Below are 25865 nucleotides of genomic sequence, written 5' to 3'. Positions count from 1 at the left end.
CCCAAAAGGCAAGGACTAATAGGACTGGGCTGAGTGCAGGGTGGGGGGAGGGCGAGAATCCAGAGTGGGAATAGTGTGGGGTCTAGTCATGAAGTTGGGAGACCCGCTGGCGCTTGTGCAGGTGAGGGGAGAGGACAGCTGTGCTAGAAGTCACCCAGGCCAGTCGTCTGCACAACAGGGTCAGTTTGCCGGCATAGTGACCTTGGACAAGTTATGTCATCTCCCTCGGTTTTCCTGTCTGTGCAACGAGGGGGTCTTGTCCCCCGGACAGGCTGCAAACTCTAGACCCTCAACACTCCCTTCTGGGGGTGGGGGTTTCTGGCTGAAGTGAGGGGGGAACACATGTACTTCCCTGTGGATCGGCAGCAGCTTTCCTACAACTAAAGACTCCCTTTCCTCCATCTCCCCTCACCCTCTCCTCTCGTCATCTCACCCCCACCCCCGCAACAGACACCCCTTGTGTACCTTTATCCCAGGGAAATGGTGGGAATGTCTTTGGGGTACCAAATTCCCTCAACCCCATCAGCCCTAATGGGGTCTGCAGGTAGGAAAAGGGTTTCCCGGAATTTGGAGGCGGGGGGTGGGGCACAACTGCTGGCGTTATTTTGCTTTCTTGGTTTTGGCTCAAGTCGAACGCCTTGGGAGTGAGGGCGGTGTTGCGGCTGGCGCTTCAGCACCGGGGACAGCGCCTGCCGCTTGGGGAGAAAGGGGTTAACGTTTCTTGCCGGTAGCTTGGTGGGTACTGTGTGCGGCTGGCAACTCCTTCCTGCAGATAGGGGAAACTGAGGAAGTGTGGGTGAATGATCCAGCAGTGTCCCACAGAGAGCAGGGGCCCGGCTCTTCAACTTTCTGCTGAGGGTCCAAGTCCCCCCTTCCTTTGTTACATTCTCCTCCCACACACACACTTGGGCTGAAAGAACCCCCGGGGATGCTAGGACCCTGGAAATACCCTGGGGAACCACTGTAGACCCCTCTCCCACATCTCAGCCTCCCCCAGGAAGTTATCTCAATCCCCACTACACTCCCATTTTACCCTGATATTCCTTCAGTCGGACCCATAGGATGGGGGCAGACATCCCCCAAGAAAGCCTTCCAAGGGGTCTGTTCTTTTTTGCCCTCTGCCTCATTGCAAGCCCCCTGGTTCTAAGCAGACCCTCAGAGCTAGGGAAGTGGTGTTGCTGTCCCTTTAACCACGGTTTACTGGAAAGAGAGCGCACTGGAGAGGAGGGTAGAGGGGGAAGGGACTTTCTGGTTTTGCATGGAGAAGCAGAACATGATGAAGCATTTTTCCCCATTTAAAGATCCAGTCATGCTCCAATTTTCAGGGGGCAAGAGGGGCTGGTTCGCAGGTGGTACTAGGAAGATGAAGGTGAGTGACTGGTCTGAGGCTACCGAGAATGGCATTTGAGGGGCTTGGACAGGGCCCCCTTGCTGTCACATAGCTCCATGTATATTTGTCATTCTGCTTGAAAGGTTGCTATTAAAGCCTTGTTCTTTTGGGTCTTTTCGGTTGTCCGCAGAATGCAGATACATCCTTTGGGTGTAGGAAGGCTGACAACAGGGATAGAAGTGGTAAGGCTCAGATAAAAGAGGGGAGAGGGCCAAGATGGGTTCTGTTGAAGCCTGGGGATCACAATCATTGGATCTCAGCTGCTGTGAATTCCAAGAAAAATGACACTGAGGTTAGACCCCCCCCCCCCCAAAGGACCCTCATTGTCCTTCAGGCTCACCTTTTCTAGGAAGCCATCCCAGGCCTCCTTCACCCCCACACTTAGTTACTCATCCCCTCTTGGGTGCTCCCCAGTGCCAATTCCCAGCATGACACTTTATCACTCTATTTTAGTTGGGTGAATGAATGAATGAATGAATGTATCTCACCAGTTCTCCAAATGTGTGGTCTAAAGGGGATTAAGAATGAGTCTTCCCTGAGTCCTTGGGGTTCAAATCTCTTTCACCTTCCTCTCCATGGTTCTTGCCATTTGGAAAATAAATAGAACAACATATTCATTCATTCATTCATCCATCAAATGTTTACTGAGCAAATGTTATGTGATAGACACAGGTTATAGAACCCTCTAAATCCTCATAATTGTCTCCCCAGGACAAGAATTCTCAAGTCCTTTCCAAATCTCAATCCAAGGTCCCAAGACACTTTCCTCAGGAGGATAATAGGTCAAAAAAGGAGAAGGAAAGAGAGAATTATTTCATGGCCAAGAGAGTTAAAGCATGCTTTGAGCAGATTTTCCCAGATACTAGAGTTGGCAATGAGCACTGGGAATTTCTTGGAGGTAACTAGAGTGTTCTGAGTTTCCCAGACTTATTTGACCTTGGGCCCTTCTTGCCCCGGAGAATATCCCAGGACAAGTATCCAGTGGCCTGTACTGGAGGACCCACGGCCCTGGCTATGCCAGGTCATGCAGAATTGGACCTCTGCCTCTGTCCCTGGGCTGCTGACTGGGCTCCAGTGGGCCCCAGATCTCACTCTCTCCAGTATTGGTACTGCAGGGGAAAGGATAAAGCAGTCAAGCTCCCTGCGAATGCTCACTTCATTCAGTCACCATCTGCAGTGACTTTGTGGTGGGTGCTGGGGTATCAGCAAAATGAGATCTCTGATACAGGAGAATCTCTCCCATGTGTGCAGCAGAGCCACTACTTTCTCCTTGGTAGCTCCTCAAACCTTGTTCACTAGGCAGGGATCACTGTCCCTATTTTATAGGTGGGTAAACTGAGGCCAGAGAGGAATTGGGTTGCCAAACTCAGAGGGCTGCTGCTGGACACACAAGGTGGAAACTCTATTTCTCTTGCATGGTAAAGGCCCAGAGGGCCTGAGAGTGGGGGAATGAGAGGCCCTTGGAAAGGGAATGGGCAGCTTGCTGGGATGGGGGTAGCTGGGAGTCCCTGTGACCCATGACCTAGCAACAGAATCCTTTACCTGAGGGCCCACTTCCTGGCCAGGACCTCCTGCACCACCATGTCACCTCTGCAGGGAACAGCATGTGACAGGTTTGGAGTGCATTTGCTAATTTCCTCATTCTCATCTCCTGCTTTATTTGTCTCCATAGAACTTAACCTTTTAGATACAGACTATTGTGTATCTCACTTACCTTGTCTCTTCCCACTAGAATATAAGCATTATAAAGGAAGGGATTTTGTGTTGGTTTTATTCATTGCTGATTTCGTCAGCACTTGGAACAGTGGCTGGCATACAGTAGGTGCTCAATAGTAATTGCTGAATGACTGTACACCCTGCCTGAGAGACCCGTGACCACCCATTCATTTCAGCACCAGATATCTGGACAGCTCCTGAGCCTGCCAAGCCCTTGGAAGAAGGCTGCCTGCACAATGGGGGTTGGGAGGTGGGCAGTAGATGGGCTTGAACGTGTCACCCCCTCACCTTCAGGCCTGAGCCTCCCACACCCAGCCATGTGGTCACCTTTTCTGAGGCTCGAGCCCTGCCTACCCCACTGCCTGCAAGCTCACCCCACTCCTTTTTGAGTTCAGCAATTATATTATGTCTATGCAGTGCTGAGTGTTTCTCTCTCTCCTTGCCCATCTTCTTTCCCGTTAGTGCTCATTGTCCGCATGTTCTCCGTCTTTCCTCCCCTTGCCCCTTCCATTCTCCACTTCTTTCCCTTCCCCCTCTGTTTTCCGTCTCCCTCTATCATGTATCTCCTTTTTCTTTTTCCCCAATTACTTCTGTCCTCCTTATCCCTTCCATCCTCCCCTCTTCCTCCTCCCTTTTGCAGGGCTTGATTTATAGTAAAGGGGCAGCAGTCTCCCATTATGAAGCTAACAGCAAAAACTGAACTACGTGTGGTTTTGTGCAAGCCTCTCCTTCCAGCGTCCACCCACACTCTTAACCACCAGGGGACCAGCCCACAGCTGATGAAAGCCTGCGGATGGCCTGCCGCCCACCGTTCTGCCCCCTTGGGGCTGTACCAGGTGGGAGGCTGAATTCCGCTGCAAAGGTCAGGAGCTGGTGGGTGGAATCGCAGGTTTGCCGCCTCCCGCTCCAGTTCCGGATGTAGGCAATTACAGATGAATGATTCTTGAGTGTGGCTCCCAAGACACTGGAAGCAAGATGACTCACTGGTCGTTCCTAAGTGACCAAGAGCAGGGAGCTAAGTAGCATTCAGAATGAAGGAGGGGGAGGGGAGGAGATACTCTGCTTTCATGCCTGGTCTCTCACCCTTGCAACCCTGTGAGGTAGACACTGTTACTATCCCCACTTCAAGAATTGGGAAATTGAGGCTCAGAGAGGGTGGGAAACATGTTCCATCATGATTGGCTAGGGGCTTTGCTTTGGGGGTTCCTTCTGTCAACTTAATGGAAGAAAGGAGCATCAAGAACTGGCTTCCCCCCCCCCCCCCAGGTTTCTGTCTTTCTCTGGGTTGCAGGGAATCAAAATGACAGGGAACTCAGCTTTCTGGACAAACCAGCCTGAGGAGATGGATAGGTAGAAAACAGTCATAACCATGGTTGATTGTTCATAGTGTAGCTCTTGAGTCATCAGGGAAAAAATTTTGGCAACCTCCGTGTGGTCAGTACCAGCCTACTTCACGCTGGCCCCTTACATAGGTAGTGTCTGCAACCACTCTGCTAGCTGTGCAGGGTCACCCCGTTCCACAGAGTTAGGACAGAGACGTCAGAGAGGAAGTGACTAGCCAAGTCACACATCAGGGTGGGGGATGGGCTGCAGCTCACACCTAGGCCTGGAGTGGGGTGTCCAGGACCCCTGCATTTGCCAATCTCCACATTGTCTCTCAGGGAAACAAGAAACAGCTTCTGTTTTGCTGGGGGAGAAGGCAGTCCATAGTGCATTTAGAAAGAGTCCATGCCAGAGTTTAAATTGGAGTATTGAGGCTTGGTAAAAGTTCATTCCTGAGGGTCAATGCTGGCCAATTAATAAGGCACTACCAGGCTTTAAAAGAGGCCGCTGCAAGTGGACACAGTCTTGGGTGGGGTAGATGTGAAGCCTGGCCTGTCCCTCTGCAGTCAGTCTGCATGAGGATGTGCAGGGATCAGCAGCAGCCCAGCACCACCCAAAGGCAGCAGATGCCAACATCGGGGAAATAGGCCAAGAAAGTTTCTGAAACCTTGGCCTTGGCCTTGAGCCAGGCGCCTGCAGTGGACAGAGACTGCAGCAGCCCTGAGGAGCTTGCAACGGGGACTCATCATACATACTGGTTAAGGCTCTGCTAGGTGCCTGGACCCCCTTCTGGCTTCTGAGGAGGTTAGGGGTGGAGAAAGGAGGAAGCAGAGCTGACTTCATGGGCTGGTATGGGAATGTAACTCAGACAATGTGCTCTGTATTAATTTTTTTTTTTTTTAATTCTGCCTCAGAAACTCCTGGGTACTGGTCGCCAATGCAGATTCTCACACCTACCCAGATCCTCCAAGTCAGAATCTGCAGGGAAGGGACCTGGGAATATGCATTCTGAACCAGTGTCCCCAGAGCTCGAGAACTGTGTCTGGATCTGGCCTCAACCAGCCTTCCAGCCTCACTGATTGAGGTCCTGCTGTTAAGTCTTTTACATATTTTATTTTTCATTTCATTTCAGCATCACATCAACTCTAAGAAGCTTTACAGGTGAGCAAACTGAGGGTTGGGGAGATTCAATCACCTGCCAAGCACAGAACCATGATTAAAAAAGTAGCACCCTGTCCCATCTCCTGGCTTTGCTCAAGACTGGCCCTCTCTCTGGGACACCTCCCACCCTCCCTCACCTCCCAGTTCAAGCCTTTCTTTGCCCAGCTCATAGTGCACATCCTAGGACCTAGGTGATGACGTGTGCAAGTCATTGCGTCTGTGCCTTCCATCCTCTCCTAGACTATAAGCTTGTGGCGGCAGGGAGTAGTCCTTGTGTGCAATGGGTGAACAAAATGGTGAGGACAGACAAAAGGACACAAGAATGTTTCCTGGTGGTGGCTTAGGAGGTGACAGGGCTGGATGGAAAGGACAGAGGGCTGATGTGCCCTCTTCTGCCCATGCCTCCCTCTGCCCAAATCCCTTCTAGCTCCCAGGCTCACCTCCAGGACATTTCTGATTCTGCTATGCTGAATCACAGGCTTGAGCTTCCTGTCTGGAATCCTTTTCCCCACGCCCACCTCCACTCCTCTTTATCTGTCAGATACTCCATGTTACCTCCTCCCGCAGGGAGCTTGCCCCAACCCAAAGTTCTGATAGCTACTTCCTTTGGGCAGCTCATTCTAGCCTTAACACAGCATTCTAAACAGTCGTTTATTATTTATTGTAAATGGCCCTGTGAATTCCACAAGGGCAAAAACCATCTTTTATTCAATGTTGGATCCCCAGGGCCTGGGACCAGAGAAGATGCTCTGTAAAGCTTATCGAATGAATAAATTCCAACCTGTGGTGACTTCCCACCTTCTACTTCTAATTATGAGCCTTGTGGGCTGCATTTCACAAGCTAGAGTTCAGGAAAGCCAAGTTCAGAGGGCCTTAGAGACCATCATCCCAGAGCTAAGGAAACTGAGACCCGATTAATCAGTGGCACGTCTCCCGACTCCCAACCAGTGCTTTTGCTGCAGCAGTTGCCTCCCTTTTGGGTCTGGAGGTCTTTGAGTTTAGTTAGGAACCAAGATTTGGAAGTTATTTCCTGGCTTTACCCTTAGCACAATCATTTCCGTTTACTGGGTCGTTACGAGGTGCCAGATTCTGTGCCAAGCCATTTACGTGTGTGCAATCCTCACAGAATCAGGGGAGGAAGTTACAATCATCATTCCCATTTATAGATTAACAAACTGAGGTTAGACAGTTTAAGTAACTTGCTTAATCATCAATGTGTGTCTCCTGGTACCTTTCACAAACCTATCTGGGTGCCATTGCAGTTTCACAAGACTGAGAGGCGGATTCTGGTCATCAAACCCATTTTCCAGAGGAAACAGAGGCTTCAGGACTACAAAACCCGGCTCTACGCCTCGGAATCCCAGACGGTTTCTCCCGCCGGACAGCAGTCGCGCTGCCAACGGCGCCCCCTGCCGGCCGCGGCAAGCACGCCAGAGTGTATCACGGCTAGCCCCGCCCTTCGGCGCCGGAAACACCCGAACGCGCACTCCGGCCTCCGAAGATTTCCGAGCGCTCCTCCGAAGGAAGGCCCGGGCTCGGAGAGGCGGGGGTTAGCCGCTTTCAGCCCGGACCTGACCCCCCTCCCCCAGGCGGTTTTGGTCTCGCCGTGGTGTCGTAGGGAGTTCCCGGGGACCGCGGGAAATAGCGACGTCTTTGATCGCGATTGCTTCCTCCGTGGTGAGTATCGCCCCGACGGCGGCGGAGCTCAAGGGGTGTGAGGGCGTCGCGGGGCATGCCGGGAGCTGGCTTAGAGGCGGGGCTGCTGGAGAAGTGTGTGAGCTTCCTTCGGAGACGGTGCCTGTTCGAGGACACCGGTGCATCAAGTCCTGCGCCTGTGTCCTGGCGTCTGTTGTGTCCTTGGGCAGCAGCCTTCCCTCCTCATACCTCAGTTTCTGCACTTGTAAAAAGGGGGCTCCTCCGCGACTGCAAAAATCGGGGTTTTAGCCAGCATTTCCGGAATTCCAGTCCCCTAGCAGGCACCTGGGAAATCAGGGTGGGGTCATTCAAGCCTGTATGGAAACGCAGAGCACTGGTAGCTCCTTCCCTAGCTGAGTTAGCACTCCTGGGACCAGAAGGCCCTGGAGGTTGGGGACCAGCCCCTTCCTAGTGGACAAGGTGCCCTGCAGCCAGGGATGGTGACAGACATAAGACAATGGTAGAGTAATAAGTAACAGTAGGTAGCTAAGGTTTATTGAGCACTTACTAAGTCCCTGGCTCTGTGCTAAGTCCATTACGTGTATTGTTTCAGACTCACCACAGCTCTGACTGGTAGGTATTGTTACTGCCATTCCAGTAGTCCCCAATCTTACCCACTATGTGATACTGAGAAAAGTTTTGAGCTGGGATCCAGAATGGCCAATGGGGAATAGCAGGGCCTGACAGTATTAGTCCTACATTCCATGAACTGAGCAGTCACTGTGTAGTAGATATTGGCCTAAGGGGATTCCATGCATCATTGTACTCTTAGCAGCGATCCTGTACCACAGGTTTTGTTATTTTCTTTGTACAGATGAGGCTCAGAGAGGTCACTTTATATGTCTTAGGACACCTGCTAATAAAAAAAAAACTGGAATTTTGGGGTTCATTGGTGATACACTCTGCCTGACTTGATATGCCACTTTTAGGAAGACCCCACTCTTCTCTGAGCCTTGGTGCATTCACATCTGTTGTATCTCCAGGATGGGGCAGTGTGACATGGTAGACGGTTCTCAACTTGGAGTCCGGGGGCTGACTCCTGGGGGCCCATGCAGGAGCTGCAGGGGGCCAGGAGCCCCCACACTGTGTGCAGGATTGTGTGGGTGATTCTCCAAGAGGCATAGGACTCCAAAAAGTCAAGAGTTCTAGATAAAGGAGTCAAAAAGCTGGTATAAGACCATGTGATGATAGTAAATGACATCCTGTGATTCTCAGCAGGTGGTTGAAGCCCCCACCCCCACCCCACTACACACACACACACACACACACACACACACACACACACACACACACCATCCCTCCTATCATCATTCATTCAAACATTTCCTGAGACATAACTGGGCCCAGCCGTGCACTGGGAATATAGCAACGAAGGGGGCAGGGTCCTGGCTCTCCTCATCAGGAACACCAACAAGAGGACAATTTTATAAGTGCTAATAGAGGGGCAAATCTGGAGGCCCTGGGAGCCCCAAATTGGGGTTCCTAATCCAGTGTGTGGTCAAGGGTAAGTTGGGGAGTCCGCAGTCAGCCTGTGGCCTTGGGCAGATCACTACCCTTGCTGCGCCTGTTCCCCTCACCCCTTTTCCCATGGGCCTGATGGTGCCACTTGTCAGGATGGGGTGAGGGTGGAGGAGATGAGGGCCTGTTGGGGTTCAGCCTGAGGAGGTGCTGTGTGTGTGCCAGCTCCCCTGGAACAGGGACTCAAACCCAGGCACCCAGACTTGCAGCATGGCACGCCATCCTCTTCCTTGGGCCAGAGGGGTTTCCCATTTGGAATGGGCTGGGGGAAGAGCACTGGTGTGTGGGAGTCAGAATCTGGACCTCACCAGGCAACCCCAGATACCTTGCTGGGGCCCAGGCTGCTTGTTCTTCTATGGGCAAATGCAGTGGGAGTGCTGAGAAAGGTGGGCAATCAGGGAGTACTTCCCAGAGGAGGTGGCATGAGCTAAGGCTAGGAGGATTGAGATCAGGGTTCATGAGAACTGGGTGGGGTCCCTGGGCCTGAGGTTTCCCTGGCAGAACCTCTGGGTGGTATAGAAGAAGTGGGGGATGGGTCCCAGAGCTCAGGGAAAAGGGAAGAGAAGGGTGGGGAGGGCTGCCCTGTCGCTCCAAGAGTCTCTGCTGGTGGAGTTGGTGATGAAGGGCAGGGCCTCTGGAGTCAGGCAGGCTTGGGTTTGAATCCCACCACCGTTGCCTCATTGAGGGCCCTTGATCAGGATTTCACCTCTCCAAGCCTCAGTTAACTTCGATCTGGGAAATGGGTGTATCGACAGCACCTTATTCAAAAGGATGTTCATATTATATGGTTCTATTTGCATGAAATTTCCAGAATAGGAAAATCTGTAGAGACAGAAAGTAGATTAGTGGTTGCCTAAGGGCTGGGGGAATTGGGCAGAAATGAGGAGTTGAGTTACTGCACAGGAGTATGGTGTTTCTTTTGGGGTGATGAAAATGTTTTAAATTGACTGGTGATGGTTGCATAACTTTGTGGATATCCTAAGTCATTGGATTATACACTTTAAATGAGTGATTTGTATGGTTTGTGAATTATATCTCAATAAAGCTCCTACAAAAAAAGAAAAAAACCCGAAAGATGAGATGCTACATGCCTAGTACATGGGAGCCATCCCTGGTTTTATTTATTCCTGGCAACAAGCCCAGTCCTTGGCTGGAGAAGGGTGATTGGATCAGGGAGGGGAGGGGCTGGCTGGCCGGGAACCCCAAGCAAGTCACACAGCCTTCCTGAGTCTCAGTTCTCTCTTCTGTGAAATGGGGATGAATGTCCAGGTCTTGGCCCCTCTCGTGAACCTGTGAGGCTCAGATCAGGCCATGGACTTTGCCAGATAGGAGGTCAGATGAGTCTCTACCTGGAGCATGGTGGGGGGAGTGGGTGTTCCTTTCTCTATGACCCCCCTGGGGCTGGCTTGTCCTTTCCACCTGTCCGGTGTCCTGAGCTGTACCGTGTGTGGGGCACTGCCCAGGGGATACAGCCGCTGCGGCAGACTCTGCCTTTGCCCTCCCAGCAAGGGGCCAGGTGGGCAGCGGTCACATAGTCATTCTGGGCCTCTGAGTCCTTGTCTGTAAAATGGGGCTAAATAGTGGCCCCCCAATAGGGTTGTGCTGAGACTCGCAGTGACATGCACAGGAAACAGTTATTATCATTGTGATCGTCATCCACCCCCTCAGCTACCTTGTCATACCCAGGCCTTCCCTATGTCCCCACCTAGGCCATCACCTCCCCTGGGACAGGGCCTGGGTTTCCCCACCCCCGGCCCCGCCCACCTCAGACCCGCCCCGGGGGCCCAGCCAAGCTCCTCCTACATGCTCTTGGCTACTCCTCAGGGCGCTGCCTGGCTGCAGGGAAAGGTCACCGGGCCATCCCCATAGGGCCTTTCTGGACATCCTGGTTTCACTGCGGATGGAGGGGCAGAGCAGCAGAGCCCGACTCTACTGGGTTGTGGGTGCCAATGGGGTTGCTTCCCCTGCTAGGACTAGCAGCTGCAGCGTCTGATTTACGGCTCCCACCTGACTCTCGCCGGCAAAGCTGCCTGCAAACCACTCCTGGCCCCTTCTTTTCTTTTTTTTTTTTATCTTCATTTTATTGAGATATATTCACATACCACGCAGTCATACAAAACAAATCGTACTTTCGATTGTTTACAGTACCATTACATAGTTGTACATTCATCACCTAAATCAATCCCTGACACCTTCATTAGCACACACACAAAAATAACAAGAATAATAATTAGAGTGAAAAAGAGCAATTGAAGTAAAAAAGAACACTGGGTACCTTTGTCTGTTTGTTTCCTTCCCCTATTTTTCTACTCATCCATTCATAACCTAGACAAAGTGGAGTGTGGTCCTTATGGCTTTCCCAATCCCATTGTCACCCCTCATAAGCTACATTTTTATACAACTGTCTTCGAGATTCATGGGTTCTGGGTTATAGTTTGATAGTTTCAGGTATCCACCACCAGCTACCGCAATTCTTTAGAACCTAAAAAGGGTTGTCTAAAGTGTGCGTAGGAGTGCCCACCAGCGTGACCTCTCGGCTCCTTTTGGAATCTCTCTGCCACTGAAGCTTATTTCATTTCCTTTCACATCCCCCTTTTGGTCAAGAAGATGTTCTCCGTCCCACGATGCCAGGTCTACATTCCTCCCCGGGAGTCATATTCCACGTTGCCAGGGAGATTCACACCCCTGGGTGTCTGATCCCATGTAGGGGGGAGGGCAGTGATTTCACCTTTCAAGTTGGCTTAGGTAGAGAGAGAGGGCCGCATCTGAGCAATAAAGAGTGGCCCCTTCTTTTCTAGGTCCCTGTTTGCAGACAGGTTGTCTCAGACCAAGGCCCACCAACCCTCCCTCCCCGGGACATCAAGGCAGGTGCACGTGAAAGGAAGGAACAGACCCCATGCCAGCCCTGCCAAGGAGGGGCTGAGCAGTCTTGAGTGGCTTATGGAACCTCTCTGGGCCTCAGTTTCCCCAATTGCACAGTGTGAATGATCTTGAAGGTGTCATCACTGACATCCTTGCTTGTGATCTCCCTCTACCTTCCCCTAGCCCCTTCTCCCTCTGAGGCTTTCACGTTGAAACTGAGTCTTGTATGTGCGTCTGAATGGGAACCTCAGTAACCAGGCCAAGCAAGCAGGAGAGAGCTAGGATGGGCAGACAACAGGGGTGGTGGAGAAGCCCAGCTTTGGAGCCCCATGGCCTTGGGTTGGACTCCCCCAGCCCCCTGGGCCAGCCCCTGTCCTCCCTAAACTTCAGTCTCCTCCATAAAAGAGGGAGAGTCACATCTGTGTTATCCATGATGGAACCCTCTGTTGAGCATGGTCTTAGCAGGCAGTAATAAATAGAGGTCTCTTTGTCCTTCAAGGCCCGACAGTGGGGGCTGGGCCGGCAGGGGGCCTTTCCTGGCAGAGGTTGTTCCCAGGTGGGGTGGGGACATTGCTCTGCCCTCCTGGTGATCTGCTTGATCCCAGCTTAGTGGTGAGCAGGAAGCAGGGAGGCCAGAGCAGCCCCCAGCCCATTGGGCCAACAAGGGGGTCATGGACTGGCCAAGAGCTTGGTGGCCTGTTTGCTTATTTGTTCATCCACCCAACAAATATTTATTTGGTCAACTTTTCCTTGACAGCCGCTAAGCGCCTGGGCCTGTGGGGGACAGAGTGGAACAAGAGCTTACTGTGTACCAGGCCCTGTTCTAAGCATCTTACATGTATTTAAACTTGCTTTCATCCTCACAACACTATTGGGTAAGCACTGTGAGCCTCATTTGGCACAGAAAGGTTAAGTAACTTGCCCAAGGTCACCCAGCTGGTAAGTGGTAGAGCTGGGGTTTGAAACTAGGCAGTCCTCTAAGGTCAAGGACAGTATCTTTCCTAACTTCCTGCTGCCCTCAGAGCTGAGCCTCCTTCTGGCTCATTCTGGAACAACTCACTGAGTCTCACACCTCTGGGCCTTTACTCTTGCTGCTTCCCCTACTTGCGGAGCCCTTTCCTGACCCACTTTCTCCTCTGACTGATGGATTTCTGCTCAACCTTCAAGGCTCAACTGTGACAATACCTCTTCCAGGAAGCCTTCCTGGATACCCTCCCTGCCCCAGGCTGAGTTAGGCCCCTCCACTGGCTTCTCAACAGTCCCTTGCCCCCTCCCACCCCCCTTTCCCTCATCCAGCACTCATCCCTCTTTTTGCAAGCATGTGTTAATGTGTCTGCCTCTCCCACCAGACTGTGAGCCCCTCATTCTGGCCTCGGCACCCCATGTGCCTGGCACCATGCCTGCTGCAGAGATCACTGGGAAATATCGAATGCCTGCATTTTGGTCGACATAACCTTGGGAAGAGTGGGCAAGTTCTGCTATCTCCGTTTCACAGAGGAAGAAACTGAGGCACAGAGAGGTGACATGATCTGCCCAAGACACCGAGTATTTTAGTTTCCTGGCTTCTAAAGCAAACACCATGCAATGGGTTGGCTTAAATAATGGGAATTTATTGGCTAACGGTTTTGAGGCTAGGAGAAGTCCAAATTAAGGCATCATCAAGGTGATGCTTTCTCCCCCAAAACTGTGGAGTTCTGGGGCTGCTGCCAGCGATCCTTGGTCCTTGGCTTTTCTGTCCATGACAATGCACATGGCGGCCTCTCCTGACTTCCCTTTTCTCTTCCAGGTTCTGTTGACTTTCAGCTTCTGGCTGCTTCCTCTGGCTTTCTCTGACTTTCACTCTGCTTATAAAGGTCTCCAGTAATCCATATTAAAGCACAACCTCATTCATTTGGGCCACACTTTAATTGAAGTGGCATCTTGAAGAGATCTTATTTACAATGGGTCCACACCCACAGGAATGGATTAAGTTTAAGAATGTGTTTTTCTGGGGTATGGTAGCTAAGCTGGTGGTGACAGAGTTGGTGTTTGCTGGAGTTGCTTCCATTTCAAGGATGGGGTCCCGAAGGTGACAGAGGACTGTGGCAATCGCCCTTGCCTGGAATCTGTCAGGTGAATGATGATAACAATGGCAGTCCCATTTTAATGGCTCTTACTGTGTCCGGCGCCACACTAAGCATTTTGCACACATATTTTTCATTTATGCCTCAGCTTTACCTTTTGAAGTCAGTACTATGATTGACCCTATTTTATAGTTGAGGAAACGGGCTCAGAGAGGTTAAGTGACTTGCTGAAGGTCACACAGCAATGGTTTGCAGAACCAGGGTTTTAAATGTCTTCTTTATTTATGAGTGGTTCAAAAGTCCAAAAGCTGAAAGGGTCGGCAGTGAAAAGTCTCCCTCCCCCTCTGCTGACCCTCAGCCACTGGGGTCCTCCCCAGAGGCAACCAGGATGATCAGATTGTCACCTGTCCTTCAGAGCAGGTTTGTGTGTTCACAGACAAACCTGGTGTGTGTTATTCAGAGCCACCCATCACCCAGGACTGCCCAGGGCTTGTTAGTGTACCCACCATGCCTTGGCAGGGAAGTGGGGCCACCAAAGGCATCCATTCCCCCCCATCCAGGTCCCCCTCCTGACTGCCGTTGTGCCTTCCCTGGCAGTTGGCTGAGCTGCCTGCCTGGCTCTGCTTCTTGGGCTGCTGCGGCAGAGCCTTGGCTCTTGCCCAGAGCCCCTGCCTGGCACCAGGGAAGGATGCAGCGGGTTCTAGAGGGTCTCCTCTCAGCCGGGTCTGAGACCTGCTTTGTCTTCCCTCATGGAGGCAGCCCAGCATGGGGCAGCTAAGGCAGGGAGGTTGAGTGAGCAGGCCTGGGCAGGCCTGGAGAGCAGGGGACACGTGGGCACAGGGCGGGGCAGTGATGCCCACCCTGTCCTAGGGGACACACAGACTCGGGGTGGAGTCCTGGCTCTACCCCTTCCCACTGTGGAACCAGCCGGGTCTGCCCCACGGAGTCTGTTTTCTCAGAGCACACATGAGGATTTAGGCACAAGGCACTCAAAACCACAGTAAGCGCTTAAAAAGTAGAAGCTGGGCTGTTTTAATTACAGAAGGCCCAGGTCCGAGCTTATCTAACACCCCAAGTTTCCATCTGACCCCTGAAAAGCAGAAGGCAAGACCCTTGGAGCATGAGCTGAGAACTTTTATTTCCTTCCCACGTGCAGAAGGATTTTTTAATGCAATTTTATTGACATATATTCATACACCATATAATCCATCCAAAGTATACAATCTGGCTCACAGTATCATCATATAGTTGTGCATTCATCGCCACAATCAATTTTAGAATGTTTTCATTACTCTAAAATGAAGAAAAAAATAAAAATAAAAAAGAACACCCAAAACATTCCATACACCTTATCTTCCCTATTATTTATGTTTTTTGGTCTTAATTTTATTATTCTTCTGACTATTCACTAGTTAAATGGAGTGTCAGTCACAAGGTTTTTACAATCACATGGTCATGTGATAAAAGCTATATAGTTACACAATCATCAAGAATCAAGTCTACTGGATTACAGTTCAACAGATTCAGGTATTTTCTTTCTAGCTATTCTAATACACTAGAAACTAAAAAGGAATATCTATATAATGTGTAAGAATAACCTCCAGAATGACCTCCGACCCTATTTGAAATCTCTTAGCCGCTGAAACTTTATTTTGTTTCATTTTTTCCCCCTTTTAGTCAAGAAGATGTTCTCGGTCCCACAATGCCAGGGCCAGGCTCATTCCTGGGAGTCATATTTGCAGAATTGAGTTTATTTGCGGAGTTGGCTTAGAGAGGTCACATCTGAGCAATAAAAGAGGTCTTCTGGGAGTGACTTTTAGGCATAATTATAAGTAGGCTTAGCTTCCCTTTGTGGGGATATGTTTCGTAAGAGCAAGCCCCAAGATTGAGGGCCTGGCTTATTAAATTGGGAGTCCCTAATGCTTGCAACAATATCAGGAATTTCCCAGGAGGGGAAGTTTAATATTTCCACATTTTTCCCCAGTCCCTCAAGGGGACTTTGCAAATACTTTTTTATTTTCTGCCTAAAACACTCTGGAATATATCAGGGTATTACATTAACCTGTACAGAATAACAAGATCTCATTCCCTATTCTAGATTCCATGTAATTATGTTGTTTAAATAAACCGACCATGCAGGTTATATTAGATGGTGTGCTACAGATCATATAAATTTTGTACCATATAAACATCTCTTAAGTAACAGTTTAAACTCGGGAATAGATGTGACTGCTCTAAGAGCTTACAATCTAGGAACCTTTACAGTAAGCCTCACTGAACGTTCCATGCAGTAGGAATTTACCGTGAACAAACATTAGATGGTATTTATATTGTTGTTATTGTGTCACTCTTATTTGGTGCTAGATCCTGTGATGGGGACACCTTGGGTATTGTAGATAATGGAGACCCAGGACACCCTCCCACTCCCGGGGTGACATGCTGTTGGGGAGCCCAGTGGCAGGGGTTTTATACCCTCTGGTGGGGAGAAGGGCAGCAGTGGGTCTGTGCACAGAAGCCAGGGGGGAGCTAACAGGGAGCTGGGTTGGGGGACAAAGACAGAGCACTGGGCTGGGAGTCGGGGGTCTTGCCTGGCCACTTGCATACTTGGTAGCCTTGGGCCTGCCAAAGCCTGTTTCTTCCTCTGTGAATTGGGGGTGATCGTCCCTCTCCCACTAACGTTATGGGATTTGAGAGGCCCAGGCAGCGTGGCTCTCAAGCAGGCTGATGGGGCCTGCAGACCAGCTTGGCTCAGCCCTCCCAGGATTTTAAACGGATTTCAATTAGTTGCCCTATCAGTCAGAGAGAGTCCCCTCTGGGGTTCAGCAGAGAGAATTACAGAAATTCTATCTGAAAAGCCAGGTGGAAGCCGGGGAGGAGGGGATGTTTCCAGAACCCATGGCCTGGCACCGGGGAAGGATGGGCTGTCTGGTGGGAACTGGAACTTGGGAGGAGACCCTGCTTATGCACAGAGAAGGGTAAATAGTGTGGCCCCTTCCCACCTGTCAGCCTTCCTTCACTGCTGCCCATTTAAAGATCTGGATTCATAGCTGCTCCTGAAACACCAGGCACTCTGGCTCTGGTAGGCCTGCCATCCCTTGGGGAGCAGTTACCCTGAAGACAGCCAAAAAAAAGAGAGAAGGGATGGAGGGGCCTGTTTTTGAGGCTCTTTGTCTGCCTTGGCATGGCTAGGGGCGCCCCACTGAGGAGTCCCGAGAAGCCTGTGGGGTCACAGTGTGTTCTGACCAGCACCCAGCCAGGCGAGGGGCCCCAGAGCCTTCCAGGACAGGGGTCCGAGGAGGAGAAGTCAGGAGGACCCCGAGTCGGGTGGACTGAGCAAGCAGAGCCAGGGGGAACAGGTGAAGCTCGGTTGGCCCCTCAAATTGTGTACTGGGTATCCAGGACTTGTGGGAAGCTTCCCACTGTAGTCCTTAGAGGCTGTCTGCTCCTGGGTTTTAGGTTCTGTCTTGCTTTTAGTTTTCTTTCTGAGGCCCTGTGTTCCTACTATTTCTTCTGGGGAAACCTAACACATGAATTCATGGCAGAGCTATCCTGGAGGAGGAGATTGGGGTAGGCTGGAGCTTCCTTCTGAAAATCCCTAAGTTTTCAGACCTGCCTAAGGTTGCGCTTGAAGTTTGAGGAGAGCAGGGCCAGATCAGGGCCCTCCTAGCTCCCAGGAAGCTGAGAGCCTCTGACTCTGGAATTTGGCAAGCTGGTGGACAAATCCCAGCTTTATGGGACTTTTATGACCTTGGATAAGCTCCCTCACCTCACGGAGCCAGGACGTTCTTATTAGAAGAGGCTGACAGTACTACTCCCCTTGCAGAATTGGGGGGCAAAGTGGAGGGGGCTATGTTTGTCAGGGATCCACACGATGCCTGGGATCTCAGGTTGTCATGGTTACCGTGGGGCTGGTCCCACAGCTGTGCTGATGAGATGAGCTGCTCTGTGACCCTCAAGATGGGGAGAACCCCTAAATCCTCTATTCTGTTCTTTCTGCTCCCTCCCAGGCAAAACGCCCTGCAGAAATTTGTCCCTTGCAGGGATCTGCAGGGAGAAAGTCTCCTCTTTTGATGAGACAGCGATGAGGTGATGTCTGGTTTTTTTTATGTCCCCATTGCTGACCTGGTGCCAGACTCAAAAGCCAAGGCTGCATTCCATTAGCCACATTTGTCCTCTCGGATCCTGGCCCTGTGGGGTTCCGGGGGTCCTCTTTGAGAAGTTGGCCAGGGCAAATGGAAGCAGGTTCAAGACCAGGCACCTCCCCTGGGGATTTGGGATCCTGCCTCACTCAAGAATCTTTTCTTTCCAAAATAAAAAAGATATATATTTTTTCCTTCTTAACAAAGTAAGAAGTCTTTTGAAATGCAGCAACTACCATTAACCCCATTTTAGAGAATAACCCAAGGCCGAGACAGCTTAATTACCTTGCCTATAGGAACCCAGTGGTGTCAAGTTGTGGTCATATATCTGTGGATCGATCGTCTTGTTAATCAGCCTTCAGAAGCCTGAGTTCTTACTACCTTTCTGAGTCACTGCTCAACTCAATTTGCTCAAACGTATGGTATATATGATCTGGGGAATTTTAGATGGCTGGTGATAACATTAAAGGATCATATTTTAAAGGAAGAAAAAAAAATCCCTAAAATAACATGCTTGTTAAAAAAAAAGCAGCTTAAAAATGTGTGATGTATGCACTGAAAACCCCTGAAACCCTACTCTATAGAGATAAACCGTGTGACCGTTATTATATATGCATTCCTCCAGATTTTTCTATGCATGTACTAGTATAAGTGAATATTTTTTAAAAAAGATGAAATTACACTCTGCATTCTTTTTTTTTTTTTTTCTCTACATTCTGTTTTGCAATTTGCTTTTTGCAAATAACAGTAGTCCTTGAAAGACAGAGGTTCTTTACCTGGCGCATCTGGTGGGGAAGCTTCTGGTAAATGTTTCATGCAAAATGGTGTGTTTTGCAGTGTGACTGTGTGATTGTGAAAAGCTGTGGCTCACACTCCCTTTATCCAGGCTATGGACAGATGGTTAGAAAAATGGGAACAAAAATTAAATGAATAATGGGGGGATGGAGGGATGGAATGTTTTGGGTGTTTTTTACCTGTACTTTTATTCTTATTTTTATTTTTTGGAGTAATCAAAAAAAATTTTAGTGATGAATGCACAACTATATGATGGTACTATGAAGAGTTGATCGTACAGTGGATGATTGTAGGGTATGTGAATATATCTCAATAAAACTGAACTGGGAGAAAAAGTCATAAACAATATGTAAATGAATGGGTGTGATTGTTCCAATAAAACTTTATTTACAAAAAAAAATTGTACGTTTTGTGTGAGCATTTTTTAGGAATAGTGAGTATGATTTTCATCAGAATCTTATAAAAGACCCAGAGTGAATGCATGACATGCATTTGTCAAAATGCACAGAGCCATACAACATAAAAAGTGAACCCTAGAGGAAACTATGGACTTGCATTAATAATATTATATCATATTGGTTCATCAATTGTAACTGATATACCACATTAATGCAAGATGTTCATAATTGGGGAAACTTTGGGGATGTTTGTGTAGGGGATAGAAGGTATATGGGAACTCTCTGTACTTTCTGTTCAATTTTTCTGTAAACCCAAAACTCCTCCCCAGAAAATCCATTAATTAAAAAATTAATTATAAGATTAAAAATTAATTTAAAAAAAAGATCCAGCCCTAAGCCCCCTTACTTTGCATTTGCAGAAGGCAAAGCTCAGAGAGGAAGGGGCCCGGGTGAAGTGAAGGGGAGCCCAGCCCATCGGGGTGGCCTTGGAGCAGGAGGACGAGGATGCTGCAGTCGCCTGGCCCTGGGCCCCCTGCCCTGGCCTCGGGAGAGGAGCTATGTCCTGCAGAGCCAGGAGGACGGCGAGGGTGAGGCAGCCCTGCCCAGTCTCTCAGGCTGAGCCTCTGCACTCCCTGTCAGGGAAGATCTACGGCCGCTGCGGAGCTGAGGAGGTTGCAGAGAAGCCTGGTGCAGCGCTCACTCTGGCAGTTGCTGCCTGAAGTATTGGTAGACTCCTGCTTGGGCCTGGCCTTCTCCCAGAACCCCAGGGCTCCCGGGAAAGCCCTCCAAGGGGCAGGGACCAGGATCCCTGCACTGCTGGTGTCAGGATGCAGACCTGGGGAGGGCGCTCAGCAAGGGCTGGCCTGGCTTTTGTGATGAGACTATTATCATTTTCCATGAAGTAAGGCAGGCTTTATGGAGCTTGGGCTGCTCAGGGCGTTTCCAGCTGCTGTGGGAAAGTCTGAGAACACCAACGACATGGAGCTAGTTGCCTACATGGACCCTTTCACCCTCCCATCAACCCTGCTGGGATCTCCTGTTATTCTCCCCTGTTTACAGCTGAAAACTGGCTCAAAGAGGCCCAGGAACCTGCCCCAAGCTTACGGGGTCAGCAAGGGGCACAATGCAGATTTGAGCTCGGTCTCCCCAGTTCCAGAGCCCCATCCTCAACGTGGAGGGGCCCTCTCCCCTGCCCTCCTGGGGGCAGAGCCCCCGCCCTGCTCGGGGCTGACCTCCACCAGGTGAGGCTGCAGGAGTTTATGTTCCATTTTTCTTTTCTTTTTTTTTTTCCACTCTAAGCACATGACACTTTTGTAATTAAGAGAAAATTTTTCTTTTAAAAGCCTTTATTCCTGAAACGATTAGGAAATAGTCCAGTTTATTCCCCACATGTAGGGCCTAGTAAAGGCCCACTCTGTCTGGGACATCCAGGCTCGTGTGTTTCCCTCCTGGCACCACCCTCCTCAGACCCAGCCCTAGGACCAGAGAAATTCCTTCCGCAGTGCTCTTGGCCTCAAAGCCAGGCAGGCTTCCTGGAGGAGGAGCCTCCTGGTCTGGTGAAGATGGGATAGGCTGGGGAGGGGCGGAAACACCTTCCAGGCAGAGGGTACAGTCAAGAAAAGGCTCAGAACTGTGGATGAGGGTGAGCTGTTCTTAGAAAAAGAAGTTGACCCAGGGGAGCCCAGGATGCATTAGGGCTTGTAGGAAATACTGCTTTGCATGCATAGTTTTTGGGGTATGAGTCTCTTCACACTTATCTGAATGTATGCTCCCTGAAGCCAGGGCTCAGGGTCCCCCAAAACCCAGCAGAGGACGGATGCTGTTGGAGCTCAGTAACGCAATTAAGAACATGGGCTTTGGGGCCAAGGGGAGTGGGTTCAGATCCTGTCTCCACCCTTTACTGGCTCCATGACTTGAGTGACTTTATCCATTTGAGCCATGATCGTCTCATCTGTAAAATGAGGATGCTCACACCTGCCCTCCTTGCCTCCTGGGGTTTCAGTGAGGACCAGGTAAGATGAGGATATTCTGGGTGCTGTCCCAATGTCAGATATTCTTGCTGTTGTTCTTATGGAGCTAAAGAAACGGTAGATGCTCCATAAACCTTAACAACTGTGTGCTCGTTTGGATGTATCATGTCCCCCCAAATGCCATGCTCTTTGATGCAATCTTGTGGGGGCAGATGTATTTAGTGTTGATTAGATTGGAATCCTTTGATTGAGTGTTTCCATGGAGATGTGACTCAATCAACTGTGAGTGAAACGTTTGATTGGATGATTTCTTTGGAGGTGTTACCCCGCCCATTCAGGATGGGTGTTAATTGGATCACCAGAGTACTTTAAAAAGAGCCACACAGGCCCAGACGTTTGCTACAGCCAAGAGGGACACTGTGAAGAATGCACAGGAGCTGAGAGAGGAGCTGCAGATGAGAGACAATTTGAAGACGGCCATTGAAAGCAGACTTTTGCTCCAGAGAAGCTAAGAGAGGACAAATGCCCCAAGAGCACCTGAGAGTGGCATTTTGAGGAGCAGCTGCAGCTAAGAGAGGACAAAACACTACAAGAGCTACAACTTTGGAGAAAGCCATTTTGAAATGTAACCTGGGAGCAAGCAGGTGCCAGCCACATGCCTTCCCAGCTAACAGAGGTTTTCCGGATGCCAATGGCCTTTCTCCAGTGAAGGTACCCTTTGATGATGCCTTATCTTGTTCACTTTATGGCCTTACGACTGTAACTTTGTAACCAGATAACCCCCTCTTTTAAAAGCCAATCCATTTCTGGTATTTTGCAAAAGGGCAGCATTAGCAAACCGGAACAAACTGGTTGTTGTTATTTTTCTCTTTATTAAAGTAATACATGTTCATCGTGGAAAATTCAAGAAATGTAGATAAACAAAAGGAAGAAGACTATTAAAGTTGTCCATGGTGGTTGCACAAATTTTGAATGAACTAAATGCCACTGAATTGTTCACTTTAAAATGGTTGATTTTATGATATGTGAATTTCAGCTCAATTTTTTAAAAAAAGTGATTATCCATAATCCTATCCTGCTAACATTTTAGTCTTTTCTCTATGTATGTGTATGCGTATTTGAATGTGTTTGTAGAATTGGAATTACACTGTAGGTTATATTTTGTAATCTGCATTTTTTTAAAAAATTCAACAATAACAGGAAACATCTTTCCATAGTAGTAAATAATATTTACATCCTCACTTTTTTTTAAACATCCTTTTTTTAAAATTAAATTTAGTTTTATTGAAATATATTCACATACCATACAATCATCTATGGTGTATAATCAACTGTTCACAGCACCATCATATAGTTGTGCATTCATAACCCCAATCTATTTTTGAACACTTTCCTTATACCAGAAAGAATCACAATAAGAATAAAAAATGAAAGTAAAAAAGAACATCCAAATCATCCCCCCCATCCCACCCTATTTTTCATTTAGTTTTTGTCCTCATTTTTTTACTCATCCATCCATACACTGGATAAAGGGAGTGCAAGCCACAAGGTTTTCACAATCACACTGTCACCCCTTGTAAGCTACATTGTTATACAATCATCTTCAAGAGTCAAGGCTACTGGGTTGGAGTTTGATAGTTTCGGGTATTTACTTCTAGCTATTCCAATACATTAAAATCTAAAAAGTATTGTCTGTATAGTGCATAAGAATGTCCACCAGAGTGACCTCTCGACTCCATTTGGAATCTCTCAGCCACTGAACTTTATTTCATTTCATTTCGCATCCCCCTTTTCGTCAAGAAGATGTTCTCAATCCCACGATGCCAGGTCCAGACTCATTTCCGGGAGTCATATCCTGCGTTGCCAGGGAGATTTACACCCCTGGGAGTCAGGTCGCATGTAGAGGAGAGGGCAGTGAGATCACCTGCCGAGGTGGCTTAGCTAGAGAGAGAGCAACAAAAGAGTTACTCAGGGGAAGACTCTTAGGCACAATTATAAGCAGGTTTAGCCTCTCCTTTGCAGTAACAGGCCTCATAGGGGCAAGCCCCAAGACAGAGGGTTCAGCATACCAAGCCGTCAGTCCCCCATGTTTGTGAGAACAGCAGCAACAATCCAGCTGAGGAAGTCCAACACTTCTGCATTTTCCCCCAGCTCTTCAGGGGGGCCCTGCATATATATTTTTATTCTCTGCTCAGATTACTTTGGGATGTGTTTCTATTTCACTCTAACCTACACAGACCTACCATATCTCACTTCTTATTCAAAGTTCCATGTAATGGTGGTGTTTGAACAAACTGACTGTAGAAGTTATATTGTTTAGAAAATAAAGATCCTACACCAAATAAACACCTCTTCCCTTGGTCTCACATGGAAGTTGAAGTTTTAACACAGTTTCAACCTTTACCCTTTGGTCCAATTTGCCCTAGTCTTAACCAGATCTGCTTCATTCATATCTCTAATTGAAGTCTGGGCTCTTTTTCAGCTTTTTTTTTTTTTTTTTTAACAGTTGCTGTATGCGTTAATACTGACATTCGTATCTGCCGAGCTGTAGCTCTGAGTTTCAGGTGTCACACATATACCCAATGTTCCAGAGACCAATCAGGTTATACACCAAGGGATCAACATCTCAGAGTAAACATCCTTACTTTTAACAACACATAGAAATCCTCTGCGTGGCTGGACCTCCTGGGTAAGCTCTTGCAGAGGCTTATGTGAGCTAAGGTGGATACCAAGTTCTGGGCTCAGCGGGTCTTGCATCCATTGAGGGTCTCCGTGGCTCCTGCTTGCCTCCACATCAGCGCCGGGTCCCAGGGTCTGCCCTTCCGCCTGCAGTCCCACCTGCAGACCCACCGCATCCGGGGCCGCTGTGCACAGCAACTCGTTCGAGTACGTGTGGATGACAGCTGCTCAACCAGCCGCTAGGGGGCAGCACACACCACCTCTTCTGCAGGGTCTCGGAGGTCTACCTGGAACCGTTCATCCTGCGGACGCGCTAGCAAATCAAGCACGTAGACACGGTCCTGGACCTTAGGTACGACCCACCCACCGCCCACCTGCCCACCATCATCCCCTGAAGTCAGCCTGCACTGCCTCCCTCCCTGACACAGAGCACTAAACAAGACCCCGGGAAGCAGGCACCATCCTGGTGATGATAGAGGTGATAATGACACCTAATAACACCTGAACGGTAATGCAGTAGACTTGATTCTTTTTTTTTTTTAATATGTTTTTTTAATACATTTTTTTATTGTGAACTTTAACATATATATGTAACAGTGATAACTTTCAAAGTACGATTTAACAAGTAGTTAGCAAATTTCAAAGAATGTCATGGGTCACAGTTCCACAACTTCAGCTATTTCCGTTATTGTAAAATATAACATGCATACAGGAAGGTATTAACTTTCAATGTACAGCTCAACAAGCAATTATACAGGTAATTTCAAAAATTGTTATGGGTTACAGTTCCACAGTTTCAGTTCTTTCCTTATTATGCAATATAGGGTATATACAGAAAGGTGAAGACTTTCGAAGCACAATTCAACAAGTAGCTATAGAGCAAATTTCAAAGGATGCTATAGGTTACAGTTCCACCATGTCCATTTACCTCCTTCCAGCTATTACAACACCCCAGCATCTAAAAATATATACATATTTATATAAAGTTTCAGTATTCATAGACCTTTGTTAAGTCCTATTTTGTTTGTTGCTACTCATTCCTCTCACTTAATCTCCTCCATCTTCAGGGTGTCTAGACAGTGAGCACCCTAACTTATTCATATAGAAAAGGGGTGTCGACAGTGTGGGGAAGCGGGCTGCATCTGATTGTTGTTCTTAAAGAGGCTGTTGCCTCTGGGTTTTAGGACTCGTCTGGCATAGGAACACTCTGGTGGATTTAAGTTTCAGAGAGATAAAACTTAGTGAGTGAATATTTTATAGAATCTCAAGTAGGGACCTGGGTATTTAGATACTACTTTTGGTAAGGACATGGCATTGATTCTTGATGACGATTGTATAACTATATAGCTTTTATTATGTGACCGAGTGATTGTGAAAACCTTGTGACTGACTCCCTGGAACCAGTGTATGGGCAAATGAGTAATAAAATACAGACAAAAATATATAAATACTAGGGGGGGTAAGCGGTATGGGTTGTTTTGGGTGTTCTTTTTTATTTTTATTTTTTTATTTTTGGGGAGAGTAATGAAAATGTTCTAAAGTTGTGATGAATGCACAACTGTATGACGATACTCTGAACCATTGATTGTATACTTTGGATGGATCATATGGTGCATGAGTATATCTCAATAAAATTGCATTAAAAAAAGAAGAGGAGCCTGGCCCCTTACTGGTGAGCAGACAGGAAGTCCAGCTCAGTACATAGCAGTTGACAAGCAAATACTCATAACTCACCTGGGAAGCATTTATGGGGTGGGTTAGGATGGGGGGTGGGGGCTGGGTAGGCTCATAAAATGTGTGCATTTGTCCAAGCAGAGGACCTGTAGCTTCCATCATTTTTCTGAGGTCTCTGGGTTCCAGCAAGATTCAGCAGCCCCATCTCAGGGACTGGGTTTGTGGGTGGTACCTCTAGGGTTTGGGATGACAGCATCAGATAGCATTGCCTCCTCCCTGCTGTCTGCCTCCAGGAGCAGCTAGACTAACTCAGATCATGTTCCTGCTGGGTGACCTTGGGAAGCTGCTTAACTTCTCTGTGTCTTGCTCTGCTGTTCTTTAACATGAGTTTATTCATTCAACAAATATTTATTGAGCGGCTACTTCATACCGGGTACTTTGCTAGGAGCTGGGGATGTAATCCTGGTGAACAAAACAGACTC

At 48.7% G+C, this 25865-nt stretch overlaps 1 long non-coding RNA gene across 1 annotated transcript; it reads left to right on the top strand.

Annotated features, from left to right (window-relative positions):
- Window positions 1-3765: 3765 nt before the first annotated feature.
- On the top strand, window positions 3766-10107 carry LOC119519611. The gene is made up of 3 exons (XR_005214054.1): window positions 3766-3942; window positions 5344-5590; window positions 6853-10107. It is a non-coding gene; the product is annotated as an uncharacterized LOC119519611 (long non-coding RNA).
- The last annotated feature ends 15758 nt before the right edge of the window (window positions 10108-25865 follow it).

The sequence above is a fragment of the Choloepus didactylus genome, chromosome 23 (genome assembly GCF_015220235.1).
Source record: "Choloepus didactylus isolate mChoDid1 chromosome 23, mChoDid1.pri, whole genome shotgun sequence".
Lineage (NCBI taxonomy): Eukaryota > Metazoa > Chordata > Mammalia > Pilosa > Megalonychidae > Choloepus > Choloepus didactylus.
The sequence above is the reverse complement of the archived record's forward strand: the minus strand, read 5'-3'. Positions and strand labels throughout refer to the sequence as shown.